The following is a 21,752-nucleotide window of genomic DNA, read 5'->3' on the forward strand; positions in this document are numbered from 1 at the left end:
TTCAAATGATCATATGTCATTAAGTTCTCCCTTCAAATCAATCCACTATTCTCCTAATTCCTTTACCAGACTAATTGTTAAAGGCGATTATTAATTGAAAAAAAGCAATGTCTATTTTGAATCAATGGCATTGTAGGTATCCCATAATTCCTCATTCCCAATCGAACATGTACCCTATTCCATATATTAATCAAGTGTTTCAACAATCGTGTTTCTCTAGCTCCAATTATTAATCTATTTTCCCATTTATATATAAAATCTTCAGGTATTGTTTCCCCTATTTTATCCATCTCTTAAATCCATGCTGGTTTTTCCCTCAAAAAGGGAAGAAAGATCTACCTTTAGCACTTCTTGTACTCATCTTCAAAATAGTCATGAATAAAGAAACAAGTAGTATACACTTTGATATAAAGTTATTTTAGTATAAAGATGTTAGTAAATGGAAGATTTATAAGAGTCAGGAGGAACCTTATCAAACTGCACTCCATCAATTGCCAGCAGGAAGCCTTGGGGCAACTCTCAAAGTTTCTCCTTATCATTATTGAGTAAGAATTACCCTGGTCAGAGGCTTTATCTGTAAATTTGGGGGAAGGGGATTGGTTATTATCTATAATGCTTTTGGGTGGCTCCATGGAGGGGGAGGGGACTGCAAATGCAGCGGCGGTTAAGTATTTTCAGTGTGTGACTGAAAATAAAGTAAAATGGTTTAAGGTTTTTATTTTCAAGCAAGTGAATTTTGCTTAGTGTAAGCAGAGTATAGTATTGTCTTTTTTAAACTGTTAATTCTTAATGCAGGTATATTAGTTAGGCATTGGAAGAATAGTCTCAAGCAAACTAGTTATTGACTATAGAGATTGGTAGATGCAAGTGAAGTCAATTTTCCAGTTTTGTGGTATAATAGTACAGAATCTCTGCTTTGGGAAAAGTAGTGAGTGGCACTAATTTCAAAGTTGTGCTTCCTTTTCCATTTCAATAAAATTGGACACCTATCTTGACAAAGGGCTTAGGCTAGAAACATTGGTTATACAGTAATGTTGTTGCCTCCTTTAGACTCTACTGAGATTCTCCAGAACTTTTGTGCATTTCACCTTTTCAATTTTCTTTTTGTTTCCATCTGGGCTTATTTGAGCATCAGCTAAATTAACATCTGCTCATGAACCAGTACAATTGTGAGGCATTTTAGAACGTAGCTTGTGCATTATAACTTTCCTTTAAAATGGTTCCATGATGACTTCAAGAATGGCAAAGATTAATTAAAGATGGGATTATAGCATAATGCACCTGGTGAATAATGAGTTTTAAGTAAACCTAACCAACTTTAAATATTCATCCAGAAATATTTATTACTCAAATTGGTGTACAGTTGTCTACAATTGTACTGCCTTATACCAGAAGAAATGCTTTTAAGAAACTTCCAAAAGGCTTACAAACAGGTGGAGAGAGTACAGACTTTCAAAGATGATTCATTCACACTGGGATGCAGCTAGTTTACAGTTCTATGTTTTTAAACTGGTGCAAAATATGACAGGAACTCAAATAATACTGAATGCAATTTGTGCTTTAAAGTATTTTACAAGGATTCTCTGATTTCACAGGGTTACACAGAAGTTGCGTAACAAAGTGGAAATTCCATGGCAATATTCCATCTAAATAGTGGGGCCATTGGATTGCGTTGATTGGATTGCGTTCACTGCAAGCACAGATTCTGCTGAATGATTCACAACGGTCCACAACTATAGTCTCTTGTGTCTCCAATTAAACTACCTGTTTCCTGCCTCAACTAATAAAGAAAATTGTTTACACAAAATGGAAAAGGAAACCACTTTTTATAAATGGTACTGTATTTTTTTGCCTAGGTGCTCACAGCAATATTCTGTTGACTAGTCTATGATCCTGCAAATTCCATTAGTCTTGCTATATTGACAAACTGCAAGTTTTACCTCCTAACATTGGAAATCAGAGCAGGCTATAAGCAAAATGTAATTTTTTTCCAATTTGTTATTTTAAATACAGGTGTTTAAATGGTTATCCATCCAACTGGATTCTCTGTCGGCCAGGCAGCCTTTATAGTGATGGAAACCACAACATTTATCATTATTGAATGTCTTCCACATTTTCAAATTTTATTTTAGACTTCCAGCATAGGAAATCTGATAATTCTGGTTTATATCGGTGTTTGATTAATATTGCCTAATTTGCCTGTCCCAATTCAGTTCGATTCTGAAAAGCAAAAGTAATATTTGGCAAAGCCAAGGAAAAGTCTTGGAAATTTGCAAGGGAAGGTCACTGAGTTGAGACAATGGGATCTGTTCATTTTCGAGATGCTACTACCTTCGCTGGAGATGGTTCTCAACCATTTTTAATGCCTGTGCTTTAACTAGAAGAAGAGAAGTATTTTACTTGTAGTTTGCTCTGAGTTTGATCATGTTATGAAGTCCGATCAACCTTGAAGTTCACAATTGCATCTTTGTTGTCTTTTCAATAGCTGGACTTATTCTGTCGAGCCACTGAATAAGCCTTCCACTTTCTCTCTGTGCTGTTAAGCACTGGCCTAATCAGTGCTTCAGTTAGTTTATACCTTTCTGAATCATCACCTAACAATGCCAAATGTGGCCCCAAAGTTTCTGAGTCTCATTTGACCTTATAAAATGACTTGCAGGCAAACAGAATCACGGATCTATGGAAGGGATACTTTACCACCACAATCGATAGTCAAGTAACCAGTTGTTTGAATTGTGCAGTATTAAAGTTTATGGCATTTGGGGTAAAATCCAATCTAATAATTTTAACTCGTCCAATAATTTTGCACCTCACTGAATTTTGTTTTTATTTTTTGCTGTCAGCTCTGGACAATGGATTGTCCTCCAACCTATAAAGTCATCCTCTGACTTTGCAGGTTAGATGTGATTGAAAGATCCTTGTACTCTATTCCAACCTACTGAGAGAAACCCAGAAAACCCAATTAGAAGCAACAGTGTAGCTTATCTTTATAAACAAACATTAAATGTTAGTGTTTTTGCTGTGGGCAAGAGCAAAGGAGTAATAGATTTTTACTGATTATATAGACAACACCAATCCTTATAATGGAAATTTGGAATGAATTATCATGGAGAGAGGCCACTCATAACCTTGTACCATGTGAGTTCCACAATAATTCTCTTCAATAATCCCCATTCCCCAACTCTTTATTCTCGCCCCTCAAATTAATGTGCAATTACATTTTTAATTGTGTCCGCCACACTTTTCAGGAAGCAAATTCTAGATCCAAAATCTCAACAAATAAAAATGTTTTCTCATGCCTAACTCTTTCACACTCAATCATACTACACTTCTGCTCAAAATAGTGCACGTGTACACTTCCATCAACTAGTCTTAACTTTCTCCAATCAAGAGGGTATATCTTCACCTGCCTCCTCTTCCCTCCTTCTCTGCTTACAAATATCTCTGCTAAAGAGAAACTTTCTCACTCTCTATTCTAACCATGCTCCTTATTAATTTGAATTGGACAGCTTCTTCCTATAAGCAGCGAGAATACTGATAAACTCACATCTGACACTAATATTCAGGAAGTAATATATGAATACTGTGTATTGCTATATCTGATTGTGTGTCTACATGTTTTGCACCATGGACCAGAGAATGCTGTTTCGTCTAGTTGTACTTGTGCAATCAGATGACAATAAACTTGACTTGACTATCTCTTTGGCATACTCTCCTATGCAATTTAATTCCAATGCAATGATCCCTTCCAAGGTGTGGCAACCAGTCTGCATGCGGTACTCCAGCTGTACTTTAACTAGTTTTCATATAGTTATACCATGAATTCTCAACTCTTACTATATATTCAATGCTCCAGCAAATTAAGGCATGTATCCTCTTTGCTTTCTTTACCATTTTGTTGATCTCTGCTGCTGCTTTCAGGGATCCGATGGTCCAATAATTCTTGCATATATGTGGGTGTAATATATATGTATATTTTCTATTCCTTATTTAAAACCTATTCATAATAGCATCCCCATTTGATGTGGAAGGATGGGATATAACAGAAAATGGAAGTAAAGCCAATCCACAGAAATATCTGAATAATAAATTTATTGGTGAATGAAAAAGGTCATTTACATGAAACTGTACAAACACAAAGACTTTTGTATGGGAAAAAGTAAATAAATGATTTGAATAGTGGAGACCTGTGGAGGATTTGGACTGAGGACACCTTTAAGACAGAATTAACATATACCCATGACTTTGAACGATAAAATTGTGGAGGCTTTGCATTATAAGGGGAAACAATGTCTGGAAGATTGTTATGAAAAAAGATTTTTTAAGTAATTTGAACAGCTGAAGAAATGTGTCTTGTCCAATAAAACCTTTTTTGTTACCTTTAGTTATGATCCATCCTTGGGGCCAATTTGGGCCCTGAAATGACTCTACTGGGACTCACTGAAAAGGAGAAACTTCTCCATGAAGGAAATGTATATACATTTATTTCTAGTATGTACTATTTATTGATGAGCAAAAGCCCAAAGCCAAGTTTGCATAGGGCTAGGTTGAGATGGGAGTCAGACTTGGACACAACAAATGATGAACAAATCTGGTCAGATCCACGTCGGGGAAGTTTGTTGGCTACTATCAATGCCAGATATAGATTGGTTCATTATAATTTTCTCCATCAATTGCACCTCACGCCACAGAAATTACACCAATATAAACCTGAATTATCAAATGTGGTGTAAAGGTTGGTTCCTTTTTACCTTTTGCCTGGCTTTGCATGAAAGTGAGGCCCTTCTGGTATGACCTCTGTGACATCCTAACCAAGATATCGGGAGACATTTTCCCAGTAGAACCAGAGCTTTGTCTCTGGGGGAACTTTAATGTGGTTGGTAGATCATTAATGAATTCTCAGATTAAATTCACAAAAGTTGCCTTGTATGTGGCCAGTAAGTGCATAACGGTAACATGGAATTCTGGCTCCCAACCACTCCTGGATAGGTGGTCTTCGGAGATGAATAGCTGCATCCACTTGAAAAGGTCACCTGCAATCTCAAGAAGGGATCTAACACTTTCCTAAGAATCTGACTGCCTTGTTTAGAGCATTTAGGTTCCTCACTGGCACCAATATAGGGTTATGATTACTACTGGCTAGCCAGTAGATCTCTAAAGATTTTAACACTATGGTATAATCATGTCTCTGTTTTATTGTACACATTGACAATGGGATGATCCTTTTTCTTTGTTCTTTCACTGTTTAATAGGACTTGTATAGAGGGGAGGGGTGTGGAGGGAGGGGTCCTCTTGATGTTTTGCATTTTAGTTTGATTGTTAAATATACTTAAAATTAAAAATAAAATATAGAAATCAGAAGTTGCGATCACCTCCATGGGACATTTTGTTGCTTTTGTTGAAACACTCAGAATCGCATAACTGAACTGACTCAAGCTTTGTATTTCCACTATTTTTCTATCTTATGAAAGAAATGCAACTCATTTTTAACTGTCTACTAAATCATTATTGAATGATTTGCATCCCTAAAATTAATTTTATAAGCAGAAACTTTAATTCCCTTGGAATAAACACTCAATTCATGAATTATAACTATAATTATAAATTTGTTTTGATATAAAAATCACTTTCTATATCTTATCCTTTATTTCACACTGTAAAATGCTTAAAAAGTTTGTAGTCTCATGCACTGCCAAACTGAGACCACCTGCAAATTGGAGGAACAACACTTCATCTTCCGTCTGGGCACCCTCCAACTGGATGGTGTTAACATGGATTCTCCAGTTTCCCTTAAAACCCCATACACTCCAAACTTCATTCCCATTTCCTCTCTCCCTCTCTTTCTGTTCCCTTTTCCCTCGGTCTCATTTCACAGAGCCAAAATTGATTCTCACCTTCTTAGATTATCTTATCCTATCCTATTTGAAGATGGCGGCAATGCCAGAGCTGCTGTAACAGCAGCGCTTGCCACTGGCTCAGAGCGGCACGGAGCAGAGTCACAGCCCTCTAGCGGGGTCCAACTGCTCAATCCGACTACCGCCAGCTCTGCACAGGCTTTAAATGTCCTGTAGATGGAGCCGATGGAGGTTTTATTTGAAAATAGTGCGCCCAATATGGCAGTCCCTATGATTGGCAGCAGCCACAAGGGGTTGCAGACTCCGGGGAGATCTGGTGCATGGTACCAGAAACCAAGGAGACCACCCCCATTTAAGAAGAAGCAGAGGAGGCGACCCATAGGATGGCAACCACAGACCAGTGAGGGGCAATACAAGCAGTGTGCTGTTGACAACTCAAGGGGAGGAGCCCATGCAGGTTGTGGGCTGCAGGTGACTGCAGTCGAGGGATTTATACCAGGCTGTGGACTGGCGGAGACTTGCTCAAGACTGGCTGTAGGGGTACCAGGCCTTGAGAATGGGATGCGAGAGGGTGCTGAGGACACCCTGATCATGCTGGACGTTCGGATCTGCAGCTTGAGTGGCTGATGGTTTGGACTGGACTCTGTGTGGCTGCATGAACACTGGAGGCAAATCCATGGGCACACGGTGACTATGAAGAGGCTCTCTTTTGCTTCTCTTTCTCTGACTGTAAGAGGTGTTGATGGCTATGGTGAATCTGTCTGCTTAAGGCAGATGAAAACAAATTTTGTGTAATATTGCACTGTCTTTATTACATGACAATAAGTTGAATCTTGAATATCGAATTAACAACTTTTGTTTATTGGTCTGGACTCCTCTCCCTCCTACTTTTCACTGTCTTTAAGGAGACCCTGCCTGGTTTTTGCTTGAAGGGCTCAAGTTTATAATGTTGGTAATATATCTTTATTTCCCAAGGATGCTACAAGATCAGCTGAGTTCCTCCAGAATTTATTGTGTGTTTTTAGTGTGGACTTCTGTGCTTCACTCCATTTTGGTTTCTGGTCTGGTGCTTTCAATCCTGTTGGATGGGATTGGCTGGTCAGCCAGCATGACATCACAATTGCATCCATGTCATGGAGGGGGTTAGGGTTAGTTTTAGATATTTGGTTCGATTGGGGTTAATCGACTGAGTGACACTGTATATGTTGCTATAATCGTGTATTTAACGCACACAGCTTAGAATGAATTCCTACCCCACAATCTGTTCACAGCTAATTTATCATCTAACTTTTTTTAAATGACTGGGTTTATGCTGATTTGACACATCTGACATTCCCCAGACGCGACAAGACTTTTGTGCTTCCATTGTAAGTGTAAGCTTGTGATCTGTTTAGAAGATTTGTGTGCAGATTTGTGCAATATTTAGGAATTTGACTGAACTAATTTGGTGATAACTAATATCCTGCTTACTGAAGGATATCAGAGACTCACATTTGGCATTTGCTGATACCAGCATTTACAGGCTCTTGTGACTCCCTGCTGTGAATTAGATAGTTTCTATTCCTCAGTGGAGGAAACTGATGTCAATTGCAATGTCTCAAACACTTTTTAACAAGTTACTGCAATGATCATAGAGTGGTGGGCAGGGCCTGTGACATTTCTGACTCAGTGATTCACTGAACTACATGAAAAAGTCATGGAGTAAGAACCCCAACTTTCCAGAACATTAATGCTTTGCAATGTTGGTTTCTATTGTATATTCAGATTTCTATTTTTTTTTGGTGTGGCGCCTATGATCCAAGAAAGTTTGGCTTCATTTTTGTGGTTCTTCTACCAACTAAGGTTTAGAATTGAATACTGTTTATCACTGCTCTCCATTGTGACTGAATCTTTGTCTTTCCAGCTTATCTGTTCAGTGCAGACAGTGGTTCAGTATTCAAACCTTCTGAAAACTCCTTTTACCAGGGACTATTTTTCATCCAATTATTTTCAAAAATGTTATTAAAATCATAAAGTCGTACAAGGAGTCATTATGTGACTTTTTCATTGTGCAACATTTTTTCATGTAAACAAATGTGAGGTGTTTCACTTTGGGAGGATTATCCAAGGTATGACAAATGCAGTACATGGTAGGGCACTGAGGAGAGCAGTAGAACAGAGGGATATGGAAATACAGACACATGATTTCCTGAACTGTTGGGATGTTATGGTAAAGTTGTATTGGTGAGGCCAAATTTTGAGTATCGTGTGCAAATTTTAATTTTATGTTTAATTTAAAAAATTGTTTAGACTGTTCCCCACGAGCCCAGGCCACCTAAGTTCACCCAATTAACCTACAACTCTGTATGATTGAAATGGCAGGAGGAAACCAGAGCCCCTGGGAAAACCCTACACTGACACAGGGGAATGAACAATGTTATGGCGCAGGATTCTAAACACGGTCCCCATTGCTGGCACTATAACGCTGTTGCATTAACCACTACTCCAACCATGCTGCCCATTTTATCATATATCTACAAGAAAGATATTAATAAGATTGAAAGAGTGCAGAGAAGATTTACAAAGATGTTGCTGGAATTAGAGCAGTGGTTCTCAACCTTTTTCTTTCCATTTTAAGTAATCCCTAAGCCATCAGTGCTTAGTAAGGGGTTGCTTTAGGTGGGACGTGAGTGGGAAGGGAAGGTTGAGAATCACTGCTCTAGACTCAATTGTTACTGAAATATTTTGCTTGAGAAAAATTGTCATTGGCCCATTTCCTTTAGAGTTATGAAACCGTGCACATAACAAGTCAATTAAGTACGATTAGAACAATGGTTCTCAGCCTTTTACTTCCCACTCACATAAGTAATCCTTTACAAAGCACCTATGGAATAGGGAATACTTTAAGTGGAAAGAAAAAGGCTGAGAACCACTGGATTGGAAGAACAGAATATTAAACAGGTTAAGATTTTATTCCCCAGAGTGTTACAGAAGGAGGGGGAGATTTGATAGAGGTGTATGAAATTGAGAGTTATCGAAAGAGTAAATGCAAGCAGGGTTTTTTCATTGAGGTTAGTTGAGACAAGAACTAGAGGACATGGGTTTAGAGTGAAAGGAGAAATGTTTAAAGGGAACATTAGGGTGAACTTCTTCCCATGGAAGGTGGTAAGAGTGTGGAATGAGCTTGCCAGACAGTGGTAAATGCAGGGTCCATTTTGACATGTATGAAATATTGGATGGGAGGTGTATGGAGGGTTATGGTTTGGGTGCAGGTCATTGGGATTAACAGTTCAGCAGAGACCAAATGGGCCAAAGGGCCTTTTTTCTGGGCTGAAGTATTCTATGGTTTAAGGTTCTACTTGCATAATTTCTGGAGTCCATTCCTCAGTATGTATCATGTGCAGTGTTCTTTAATTAGTTTTAAATGTTCTGAATTATTCAACTTCAATAGCCAGTTAAGTTTTTTTTAATTTATAATTTATGGGATGTCTCTATCAATGGCGGTGACAGTATTTACTACCCATCTATAATTATCTCTAAGCAAAGGCAGGTAAGTTATGGCCCTACACTCACAGATAGACCAGATAGCGTAAGATTGACAGATTTCCTGACTTAAAGGATGTTAGTGACCAGATGGGAATTTGCAAAGATCCATTTAGCTTCATGGTTACTGCTGCAATTATTTGAAATATTCCATCTTTATTTAAACTCCTGAATTTAAATATCCCAGTTGCATGGTGAGATTGGATAAAAGCCCATACTTCTGACTGCTCGTTCAGCAATTCAACCACAGTACCGTTACAGCCAATATTTTGTATCCCAGCCTAACATCTGTGATGGTAATAAGTCCTGATCCCCTCCAGTTTTTATGACATTTTTAATTGTACTTTTTTTTCATCACTCTTAAATTTCATGAGTTGCATTCTCTGCAATATATATTTTTTTAAAGTTTGTCATTATTTATGAAAGGCTTTCAATGAATGCAACATTCTTGCTTGTAAATTGATTGTCAGATTCAGTTTTATGCTCTGCATTCCACAGGGGTATTTGGATTCTCATTAAATTAGTAGTCAAATAAATAGATCTTTTTGTGAAACATTCATTTCTAATATGGGAAAGGTTTATTTTATAAAGAGTATGTCTTGAGCTTTGCAAAAGTTTTCCCTTATAGCTAAATGCTTCAAAGACCATTTGCTTCTTTATTTCAATTTTGCTCCCCCTACTTTTGGCCAAATTTCTTTATTTTTGATTCGGAGGCTCTTCACAATATTAGTATACTTGAAATGTGGCTCACAATAACAGCTGACATAACTTATTCACTCTTATCTGAAGAATTGGCAAAGGAGGGATTGTGCTCATCATTTAATTTAAGGTGTAAATTGTTTTTTTTAAAGCTGTAGATCACTTCCATTGATCTCACCAATAAACCATGAGGTAAACATCACGATGACCCCTGTGATCTGTCGTATGCAGCTTCATTAAAAATCAAGGAGCAAATCTGAAATTTTCACTTACATTCAAGCAAAGGGGAAAATAAACAAAATGAAACAAATTACAGTACTTCCACACTGAGCAGTCATTCATAACTTAAGTTTCCAGTGTCATACAGAATGCTGAAAAAGAATAAACCGATGTGCAATCTTGTAATGTGCGAGTCCCTAATAAGTCATGAAGTGGTTGACTGTATAATGCAAATTGACATTAAAAACCTTTCTCTGTTTTAGACCACCAAGCTTCAAGCTTGATGAGTGAGAATGAATTGGCTTTGTGTCTTTGATCAGTTAATATCAGAGCTGGATTGTAGGTGCATTGATAGGGACTGCCAGCACATATTCTGATTTCCAGCGCAAATCACTTGTATCAAGAGGGTAGTTAGAGGTAAAGAGAATATTTAATAAAACCAAAACAGTGTGAAATGGAAGCAGGAAGATAGAATTGAAGTTATTTCTCGGCTTTAAACTGTGCCAACACAAGTTATAACTAGAAAACACACTATTTGTCTTTGTACAACCTGCAAGTTAAAAGCAACTTTCATTGGAAAGGATGTATCCCATGTCAGACAACAACTTCTACGGGTGTTCCATCAAGCAGATTCTTGCTGGGTGCATTGCAGCTTGGTTTGGGAGATACTCAGTCCAAGATTGGAAGAAGCTGTTCAACAGGTTAGGACTTTATTCCCTGGAGCGTAGAATGAGGGGAGATTTGATAGAGGTATTTAAAATTGAGGGGGATAGACAATAAATATAAGCAGTCTTTTTCCACTGAGGGTAGGTGAGATACAAACCAGAGGATATGGGTTAAAGGTGAAAGGGGAAAAGTTTAGGGGGAACTTCTTTACACGGAGAGGGGTGGGAGTGTGGAATGAGCTGCCAGCTGAAGCGGTGAATGCAGGCTCAATTTTAACATTTGGGCAGGTACATTGATGGGAGAGGCATGGAGGGCCATGGACTGGGTGCAAGTCAGTGGGAGTAGGCAAAAAAGAAATGGTTCAGCACAGACTAGAAAGGCCAAAGGGGAATGTTTCTGTGCTGTAATTTTTTATGATTCTACGCTGCAGAAGGCAGTGAATGCAGCTCAGAACATCGCGCAGGCCTCCTTCACGTCAACGGGATTCCAGCTGCCTAGGAAAGGCAAACCAACAGACTGGCACACCAAACACTCTCTTCTCCCTCCTCTCATCAGGGAGGTTTAAGAGTGTGAAATCCCCAAAACCATTGGGCTGCTGAGTGAACCCCAAAATAGTGCTCCCATGCTGCCCTTCTTTGTATGAATTGATCTTTTGCATCATTGCTCTGTCACTGTGCTTTTGCTCTCCTTCTTTGTACGATTGTATGAATGTTAGAACTTTCTTGCTAGATTGCCTGTGGAGTTCACTGTAGTTTTTCATGTTTGAATTTAGTTACAATATGGTAGAAGCTGATTCTGACCATTGAAACCCATATTGCCAATTAACCTAAAACCTTGCACATTTTGGAGGAAACTGGAGCACCCTGGTAAACTCCATGTAAATCATGGGAAGAACCTACAATCTCTTTGCTGACGGTGCTGTATTCGAAACCAGGTCACTGGCACTGTTATAGCATCGCGTATAGCACCAGGATCCCATGATATAGGAGCAGAAGTGGGCCCTTTGTGGGCCAGTGTCTGCTCTGCCATTCTAACTAAGAGCTGATCCATTCACCCACTCAGACCCCTTCTCTGGCTTTCTTCCCATAACCCTTGATGCCCTGACTAATCAAATACTGTCAATCTCTGCTTTAAATACATCCAACAACCTCACTTCAACAGTAAAATGAGTTCCACAGACTCACAACCCTCTGACTGTATAATTTTTTTCTGTATCTGTTTTAAATTGGTGCCCTTTATCGTGAAGTAATGCCCTCTTATCCTCGACTCCCCTACCATGGGAAACATCCTTGCCACATCTATTCAATACAGGCCTTTCAACATTCAAAATGCCTCTGTGAGGTTCCCCTGTTCTGTACTTCCAAGAGCCAACAATCATTCCTCATATCCATTCATTCCTGGTACAATTCTAGTAAATCTTCTCTGAAATTTCTCCATTGCCAGCATGTCTTTTCTCAAATACAACGCTTAAACAATACACGGTACTCCAAGTGAGGTCTTACCAGTGCTTTATAGAGTCTCAACATTACATCTCTTCTCTTGTATGCTATCCCTCTAGAAATTGCATTCACTTTCTTCACCGCTGACTCAACCAGGTCAACCTTTAGGGCAAGGCTTGGCAACCGTTTTTAAACCTCATATTCCACCCTAAGTTCCCTATGCCATAGGTGCTCTGTGATTAGTTAAAGATTGCTTAAGGTGGAAAGAAAAAGGTTTGAAAACCATTGTTTAAATTATAACTAATTGACTCGTTATGTGCACGGTTTCATAACTTGAAAGGGAATGGGCCAATGACCATTGTTCTCAAGCAAAATATTTCAGTGACAATTGGGTTAAAAACAGGTTCTTAACCTTTCCCTCCCACTCAGATACCACCTTAAGCAATCCCTTACCAATCACAGAGCATTTGGGGCATAGGGAATACATAAAGCTGTCTCTCTCTCTCGCTGCCGCTCGCGAGATCTCATACTGACCTGACTTTCCCAATCAACTTTCATGTTAAAATCCCCCATGATTATCGTCATGCTGCCTTATCCATTTCCAGTTGTCTTTTGTCAACCACATCCCAGCTGCTGTTTGGGGGGCCTGTATAAAACTCCCATTAGTATCCTTTAACTTTACCATTCCTTAACTCAACTCGTAAGGACTTTACCTCTTTTTGAGTCTATGTCCCTTCTTTCCAATGTTGCTTACCAGCAGAGCCATGCCGCCCCCTCTACCTCCCTCCCATCCAACACACTGTTTATCCAACACGCGTTCAGCTCCCAATGACATCCATCCTTTAGCCACAATGCAGTAATGACCACAGCATCGCACCCATCGATCTGTAGCTGTGCATCAGGTTCATCCACCTCGTTTCTAATGCTGTGTGCATTTAAATATACCTTCAGACCAGTTTTGATTGTCATGTGACTCTGTCATTCCTCTCCCCTATTATTTTATCTCACTGTGCGCCTGTAACCCTTGCTGCATGATTTTTACTGCTGTTTTCTCCCCTTCTTCAACCCTAGCACTCTGGTTCCATCCCCTTGACAAATTAGTTCAAACCCTCCCGAACAGCTATATTAAACCTGCCCTGCCAGGATATTGGTAACTTCCCCAAATGAGATCCCAATGATCCAAGAATCTGAAGTCCTACCCCCTGCGCCAATTTCTCAGCCACACATTTATATGCCTGAACTCATTATCTTTCCCCTCACGAGCCTGTGGCACACAGTAATTCTGAGATTACTACCCTGGAGGTCCTGCTTCTTCCCTAATTCCTTGTATTCACTCTTCACTTGCCCATGTCATTGGTACCTACCTGTAAGACTTCTCATTGTTTGTCCTTCTTCCCCGCACCCCCCCCCCCCCCCAACCCCAGAAAGTTCTGGACCTGGTTTGGGACATCCTGTACCCTGGTACCAGGGAGACAACACAACATTTGGGTGTCTTTATTGGGCTAATAGAAACTCTTGTCGGCTCTCCTCACAATGGAATCTCCTTACACTATTGCATGCCTCTTCACCCTTTCTGCTACAGAGCAAGGGAGAGTGCTAGAGACCCAGTCCCTATGGCCTTTCTCTGTCAGGTCATCCTCCCCAATATTATCAAGAATGATAAGCCCGTTGCTGAGAGGAATGGCCACAGAGGTGTTCTCTATTGCTCCAATCTGTCACTTTCTTACTCTCTCTAACAAGCCATAGGTCATCAAGCTGCAACTCCAATTCCTTAACCTGCCACATGTGTGGGCATCGGAGAGGCTTCCGGGGCCCCACATCTGACACTCGGCGCAGGTGCCACAAGACTCACACCACCGGGTTCAGGATCAGCTGCTACCCCTCCACCACCACTCTTCAACAATGAACTCAATCAGGAATTTATTGATTTTTTTAAAATTCTCCCTGGATTGCAGTTGTTTACATTGGCTATCTGTTTACAGTTCTTTGTTTCAATGATGCGCTGTGTACATTTTTTTGCACTACCAATTCTGCTAAAAAAGAATCTCAGGGTTTTATGTGATGTCGTGTATGTACTCTGACAATAAATCTGAAATCCGAGCACTGAGCCTACAGTATAACCTATGAACAAAAATAAGTGTTGAACAATATACTCATCCAATATAACCCTCACTTCTCGCCTGTGAAAATAAACAGGAAATCACATAGAAAAGGGAAAGAGGGCCAAATAATAAAAAGGAAAGAGGTTTGTGAGATAATTGGGGAACCGACTTCTTCTGTTCAGAAAGAAGCCAGTTAATTGGTAATGGAAGGGGCTGTATTGATTAGCAAATGAGAAACTTAGATTACCAAAGTAACTTAAATCAGTGAGCATTGGGGTTAAGTGATAATTAGTGAGACAAAAATCCAGAAGATTGGTGATTGTGTTGGATTAATATGACAGAGAAGGTAGTAGATGTAACAGCATTTATATTTTCTCATGACCTTTTCTTCCCTTGACATTTTTATGCTCTTGTGATAGATGCTGGTGTTTTCACACATTCAAAAATAAGCTGTGCCTTGAAAGGAAACAAATTGGCATGTCCTCCTGCAATGTTTGTTGTAATTCCATAATAAATCATTTTATCCGTTGATTACTTTTAAAAGTGGTTGCAAAATCACACAAGCTTTACCACGGCTGGAAATGATGGAACAAACCCGAGGGTTGCAGGATCTACGTGGTGATATATTTACCCAAATCAGGATATTATTCCAAGAGTGTAATGGATCACCCATCTGAAACTTAAACCTTTTTATAAATTGTTACAAAATGAGAGCGTTGGAGTGCTCCTGTGTGTGTCTGTCCATGTGCTAATGGTGTCTATCAAATATCTGGCTGAAGGAATAAAAGGAGTAAGCTCTACTTGGTAAAGGGCTTGGTAAATGATCATCAGCATTATAAAATCACGACCATCTGAAACACCGTGGCAGGGTCAATGTTTTCTTGTGTTTTGTGCCATGCAATTGAAGTCGCAGAGCATGAATATCAGTCCTGTGTACCTGCATCCTCTATCTTAACAGTAAACTAAGACCTCCTTGATGTTGCTGACATGAACAAAGATTGAGCTCACCAGCATGCATAGAGAGGCATTTTGGCCCAACTAGACCAAGACAGTCCATATGGTCATGGGTCAGGTGTTTTGATTATTGGACTCAAAGAGCTCTCCTACTGTAACCTCAGTGGCTTGCCCTGGTGAATTTCCAAAGAAGAGGTCCATTGTTGCACCCTCTCTAACCAGGCCAGCTACATAATTTCAAGAAAATTCTCTTGGACATGGTTAATAGATTTTTGCCTCATCCAATCACTTTGGACTGCGAGAATCCCAGTCAAAATAAACAAATTGAAATCATCTTTCTGATAGGTGTTGTAATCTCCCTTTAATTTTTGCCTCAAATTCCCACTATAATACAGCTCTATCAGAATAATCCCTTCTCTACCCCAACAGTCTCACTCAATGATATCCCAAGAACATTCTCTCCCAGTGCTGCCATGAAATTTTCCCTAATTAAAACTGCAACACCCCTTCCACCTTTATCTCATCTGTTGCATCAGTATCCTGGAACATTGAATTGCCTGTCCTGCACCTCTTTCTGCCACGTTTCAGTTATGGCAATAACATCCCAGTCTTTTGTATCTAACCATGCCCTGAGTTCATCTTTGCCTGTCAGAATTCTTGCACTGAAATAAATGGAGTGGCAGCGTCAGTGATCGGGACTGGGGTTCCAATCTTGCGCTGTCTGGAAGGAATTTGTATTTTCTCCCTGTGTGTGAGTGGCTTTCCCAGGGGGCTCCAATTTCCTCCAACCTTTCAAAAATGTACTGGAGGTTGTGGGTCAATTGGATGTAATTTGGACAGCATGGGCTTGTGGGCCAATGGCCTGTTACCATGCCGTATTGTCAAAATTTAAATGTAGTTTGGTTTGTCAGACATTCTGTGCTCTTTATAGTATGTTCCATTCAACTGCCTGCTACACTGCTATGGTCAAAATCAGTTGGCTTTAAGCTTGCTCATGATTTGACAGATGGGTTAAATTTAATTCCTGAACAGTTTGTGGTGCTTTCTTTGGCCTCTAGGACTTGGTTCTAGCCAGTGAAAAGCCTCCTATACCTATTTATAGTCTGACATAAAGATGGTTTGGACATTTCAAACCCATTGTCGAACAGGGAAATCTTGTTAGGTTACATTGTCCTTCATCTCCTTCTGCTTGAAGATAAGAGTGATGATGTCCTTCCTCATGAAGTCTGAAATGTTTTCTGTCATGAGCATAGTGTTGTATACTTCCAGCAGGTCTGGGCCCACCCAGTCCCAGAGCCATGTACAACTCAGCTGGTAGGCCATCACTCCCGGGAGCCGTACTCAAGCCAAAGGAGTGGATGGAGTCTGTCAGCTCCCCAGAGTAATTGGCCGATCCAGACATTCGCTCTTGCTGTCGTCTAAGATTTCAAACAGGCACACACTTGATCTCCAACTATGGGACAAGTGGGTAAATGTGCAACCTCGTCCTTCGGTTATACACATTATTTTCAGATGGTTGTTGGCGAGCTCTCTGCCTCCACCCGTCTTCAGCATGAAATGGTCAAAATCTGATTGATGTTATTCTGGTATAGTGACAAATCTGGCAATTTCCTGACTCTGAAAAATGTCCACATTGACCCTGTGGACAAAAAAAGGGCAAACCCAATCTAGTGAATTGCCATGCTGTCCAACTACTCTCAATTATCAACAAAAATATCATTAACAGTGCAATCAATAGACAATTATTCACCAATTCTGAGTTTAGTTTTTGGTAAATACAATTAGCTGGAAACTTCAGTTCATTTTTGTCTAACATGGGCAAAGAGCTGAATTTCTGAAGTTAATGACTTTTCTTGACATAAAGACAAGATATATCCTCATTAGAAAAATTGACGTTGATGGGAATTAATGGCTCTCAATTGGTTTGAGTTGTAACTCATGCAAAGGGTGATGTGATTGTCAAAGCCAATCAACCAGTCCCCTGGCCTCCCTGCAGAAGGTCTTCAGGGCATTGTCCTCATCAATTATTTTCCCGAGGATCAGTTCACTGATGATTCAAGTCTTGCATCCCTTAGCATCTCCTCAGACAAGAAACCCCATCTGACCTAGAAGTAGCAAGTCTTGGAAACCAAGCAAGGGCTGAGAAACAAGTAACATTCATACCATGAGTGTCGGGCAACAACTATCTCCAAAAGCATTGTCTAATCCCCTCCCTTCATCATTCAATGATATTAGCATCACCACATCTTCTACCAGTGACACCTTTTGGAGTTCACTATTTTACGTGTCAGATTGATGAAAAAGGAATCCAAAGGAAAGAACTGAGCTGAATCCAAAAGAATAGTTCAATGCAAGGAAGCAAAAGATAAAAGTTAATGACTACAAGGTTGTTTACAGTGGGGATCCACCTACTGAGCACCAAGTCTCTTGATTTTCCTGGTGTATATTGTTGATTTATAATGTAGATAAGGGGAAAAGATATAAAAGGAACCTTAGGGGCATTTTCTTCACACAATGGAATGTGTTGCCAGAAGACATAGTAGAGGCAAGAACATTCCAATAATTGAAAGACATTTGGACAGGTATGTGGATAAGAAAGTTCAAGAGCGATGCAGGCTTAATGCAGGAAAATGGGACTAGCTTGGTTAGTATGGACAAGTTAGGACAAAGAGCCTATTTCTGTGCTGTAGAATTCCATGAGTCTAAATCGAGATCTGAGGAATAAGATTTTCGTGCAGAGGGTGGTGATTATCTGGAACAAGCTGTCAGAGGAGGTGGAAGAGGCAGATACAATTACAATCTTAGAAAGGTGTTTGGACAGATATAGGAAAGGTAAATGGGGAGATGAGGCATTGCACTCAGCATGGACAAGGTAGTCCAAAAATGCCTGTTTTTGTGCTGTACAATTCTAGGATTCAATGAGTTGATGAAATAAGAGGTATTATAGAAATCTGGATTTAAAAAAAATCATTTAAGTTGCTGAAACTAAAGAAAATAGCTGCAGATTTCAAAATGATATCAGGAGACTGATCATTTCATTTGTAAAATGGCATAAAAGTTAATCCAGAGAAGTATGAAACAATGTTTTTGTAGAGCAGAGACAAGGCAATGGAATTGCAATAATAGTGATCCAAGTTTTTTTTGGGGGGTGGGGGAGGTGTGTGTGTGTGTATTTGAATGCCTTGATCAGTTGCAATCACCACTTGACAAAAAGACTGGGGATAGAGCAGAGTTAAGACAATATTACCAGAGATGGAGATAGATAGCGACAAGGAAAAAATGAGAAAGATTTTAGTTGTTTCTGTCAGCACCGATTAAGTTGAAGGGAGATTTAACAGAGGTGTATAAATTCAAGATTGTTTCGAAGATTGGATTTTATTGCCAATCCTAATTACCTCAGAACTAAAGAGACTTCTAAGGCATAATCAGATTGATGGGTCTGGGATGACACATAAGCCAGACTGAGCAATGGTAGCAGATTTCCCTCTGATTGACTGACATGAGTAAATCAGATGAGCTTTCCTTGCTCCATAGAATCATGGACAGTACTGCACAGAAGCAGCTCCTTCATGCCACCCCCAAACCCCACTCCTGACAGGGATGACTACCAGCCATTCCTTTACAATCATCCCACATTAACTCTCTTTATTATTCCTCTCACAATCTCATCAACTCCCTCTAGATTCTGCTGACAATCTGATGGCTTCAGAATCACAGCTGATAATATGGTTTTAGTTCCAGTTTTATTTAATGAGGTGAAGTTAAATTCCCCAGCTGTGAGATTCAGGCTGATGTCTCTGGATTAATGTCCAGCCCTCTGGCTCATTAATCAATAGTCGTGCTCTTTGGGAGGATAATGATTCACACTGTCCTCTAGCAGAGAGGTCATTGACCAGGAGATGTAGACGAAGGGTCTAGAGGTGCCTGAAAGTACCTGCATATGCTGGAGCACCTAGATTTAGGATCAAGAACCAATGTGTGGTTCCTGTCATGGATGAGCCAAGTAAATGTCTATGCTATAATTTCTGTGATCCAACATCTACTGTATAGTAGCTATGAGGCTCAATCAGGGGCCGTGGTGACAACTCATCCCCTCACTCCATAAAGCCACCTTAATAAAAGGATGTCAAGGATCATAAGACCTCTTTCCTCAGCTCTCCACCCTCTTCCCTCCATTCACCCAGCCATCCCTCCTCCCCCTGCTTGCTGCTGTGTCCTCCCTCCCTTCTCTACCTATTATCTCATGCCTTTTGGGCCCTACCCCATTTACCTTTTTGTTTGGACGCCTGCCGACATTGTTCCATACCTTGATGAAGGGCTCAAGCCCAAAATGTTGCTAATGTATCTTTAGTGTTTGACCTGCTGAGTTTTTCCAGCATTGTCTTTTTTAACGATGTACAACACAGAAACAGGCCATTTCAGCCCATGAGTCCAAGCCGCTCAATTGACACCCCATTAACCTACACCACCCCCGGTACATTTTTGAATGGTGGGAGGAAACCCATGCAGACATGGGGAGAAAGTGCAAACTCCTTGCAGACAGTGTGGGATTTGAACCCAGGTCCAATCCTGATCACTGGCGCTGTAAAGGTGTTGCATTAACTGTTTTTACTTCAACCAAGGCGTCCGCAGACTTTGGTGTTTTACATTTTAAGACCTCCTTTCCTCTTGAACTAAATGAGTGGAACTGTAACTAAACTGAAGGAAAGAAACATCCAAAGGAAGCAGTGCTCTGCCAACACCTGAACATCACAGTCCCTCTTCTACCTGCACAAAAGAGCTGCAATGTGTTCCATTAATTCAGACTTCTGGTAATGCAGCTCCCAAACTAATGGCCATGTTTGACAGTTCTTCACCATAGTCTTTAATTCAGCAAATCTTTAAAAATGCTATTTTAATTTTGAAATCTTTTGTTGATCTCAGATTATACATACCATATATAATTGTGTAATTGTCAATTTTTTTGGACCAATTTTTTGGGCCTTGGACAGGATTTTATAGTCCACATTTAACAATGAAATGGGTCTCCAATTCCTGATATCCTCCTTCATCTCCTTCTGCATGAAGATAAGAGTGATGATGTCCTTCCTCATGGAGTCTGAAATGTTTTCTGTCAGAAGCATAGTGTTGAATATTTTCAGCAGGTCTGGGCCCACCCAGTCCCAGAGCCATGTACAACTCAGCTGGTAGGCCAAAGCTTCCAGGAGCTGTACTCAAGCCAAAGGAACGGATGGACTCTGTCAGCTCCCCAGAGTAATTGGCTGATCCAGACATTCGGTCTTGCTGTCATCTAAAATCTCTGATAAAGGACAAAGTTTTGGGAGGTCATTCTGTCTGTAGTCTTAGTGTCATACAGACTGGCATAAAAGGATCTGCTGATCCTCTGAATGGCCATCTATGAGGATGTGGCTGAACTGTCCTCTTCATTAAGGCAATGGATCAAAAAGATCCTTCTGTGAATCTTTTGGAAGAAACATGAGCATATCTCGTCCTGCTCCATTGTGCAGACTCTGGAATGGAAGATGATCTTGGAGGACTCTGAGGTGAATATCAAGGCTTGCTGGCACTTCACCTCTTGGAGCTCCTCTCTCTCATCCACCCCTTTTGACTACAGGAGGAGGAGTTGCTGCAGGTCAATCTGGAATTGGCTCAGTTCTTTCTGCCTCTGTCTTACCCTCTGAACCCCTTTGAGGACGAAGAACCTCTTGATGTTCTCCTTGGTCGCTTCCCACCAGGTCATTGGGGAATCAAAGAAGGCTTTTACATTTCTCCAACTGGCATATTCCTTTAGTCCTCCACATCCTCTGAGGTCAGCAACTTCATGTTCAGACTCCACGTTCCCCTGCCTGCCTTCTGCGAAGGAGGCAGTAGTCAGTGATGAACACCAGTGTAACATTTGTGGTTCTGAACATGACTGTCTTCATCATGAAGACAGTCTATCCAAGACTGGGTTGAGCCATCCAATCTTGACAGGTGGGTTGTGGCTGTGCACCTCCTACAGGGTTGTTGAAGGTGTTGCTTAGCTCTGCATTCTTTACTGTCTATCAAGAGTCTGGAGGAGCTGTCCAGTCTGCTGTGGCTCCACCGGATTGTTCAGCTGCATTTATGATGCAGTTGATGTCGCCGGCTAGAATGCTTGGCCTGGACGTTACCAGCAATGATGGGAGCTGCTGTAAGATGGAAGACAGCCAGTCTCTCACTCTGTGCAGGTGTGGTATATACATTGATCAGCAGGAGCAGGTTGTCGCAGAACTTCAGGTCCACCACGAGGAGACATATCCCAACCACCTCCTTAA

General features: G+C 40.4%; 1 long non-coding RNA gene across 1 annotated transcript; it reads left to right on the forward strand.

The window, feature by feature from the left end:
* Window positions 1-7,007: 7,007 nt before the first annotated feature.
* On the forward strand, window positions 7,008-10,386 carry LOC138745535 (uncharacterized). The gene is made up of 2 exons (XR_011346326.1): window positions 7,008-7,222; window positions 10,229-10,386. It is a non-coding gene; the product is annotated as an uncharacterized lncRNA (long non-coding RNA).
* The last annotated feature ends 11,366 nt before the right edge of the window (window positions 10,387-21,752 follow it).

The sequence above is a fragment of the Narcine bancroftii genome, chromosome 11, assembly GCF_036971445.1.
Source record: "Narcine bancroftii isolate sNarBan1 chromosome 11, sNarBan1.hap1, whole genome shotgun sequence".
NCBI lineage: Eukaryota > Metazoa > Chordata > Chondrichthyes > Torpediniformes > Narcinidae > Narcine > Narcine bancroftii.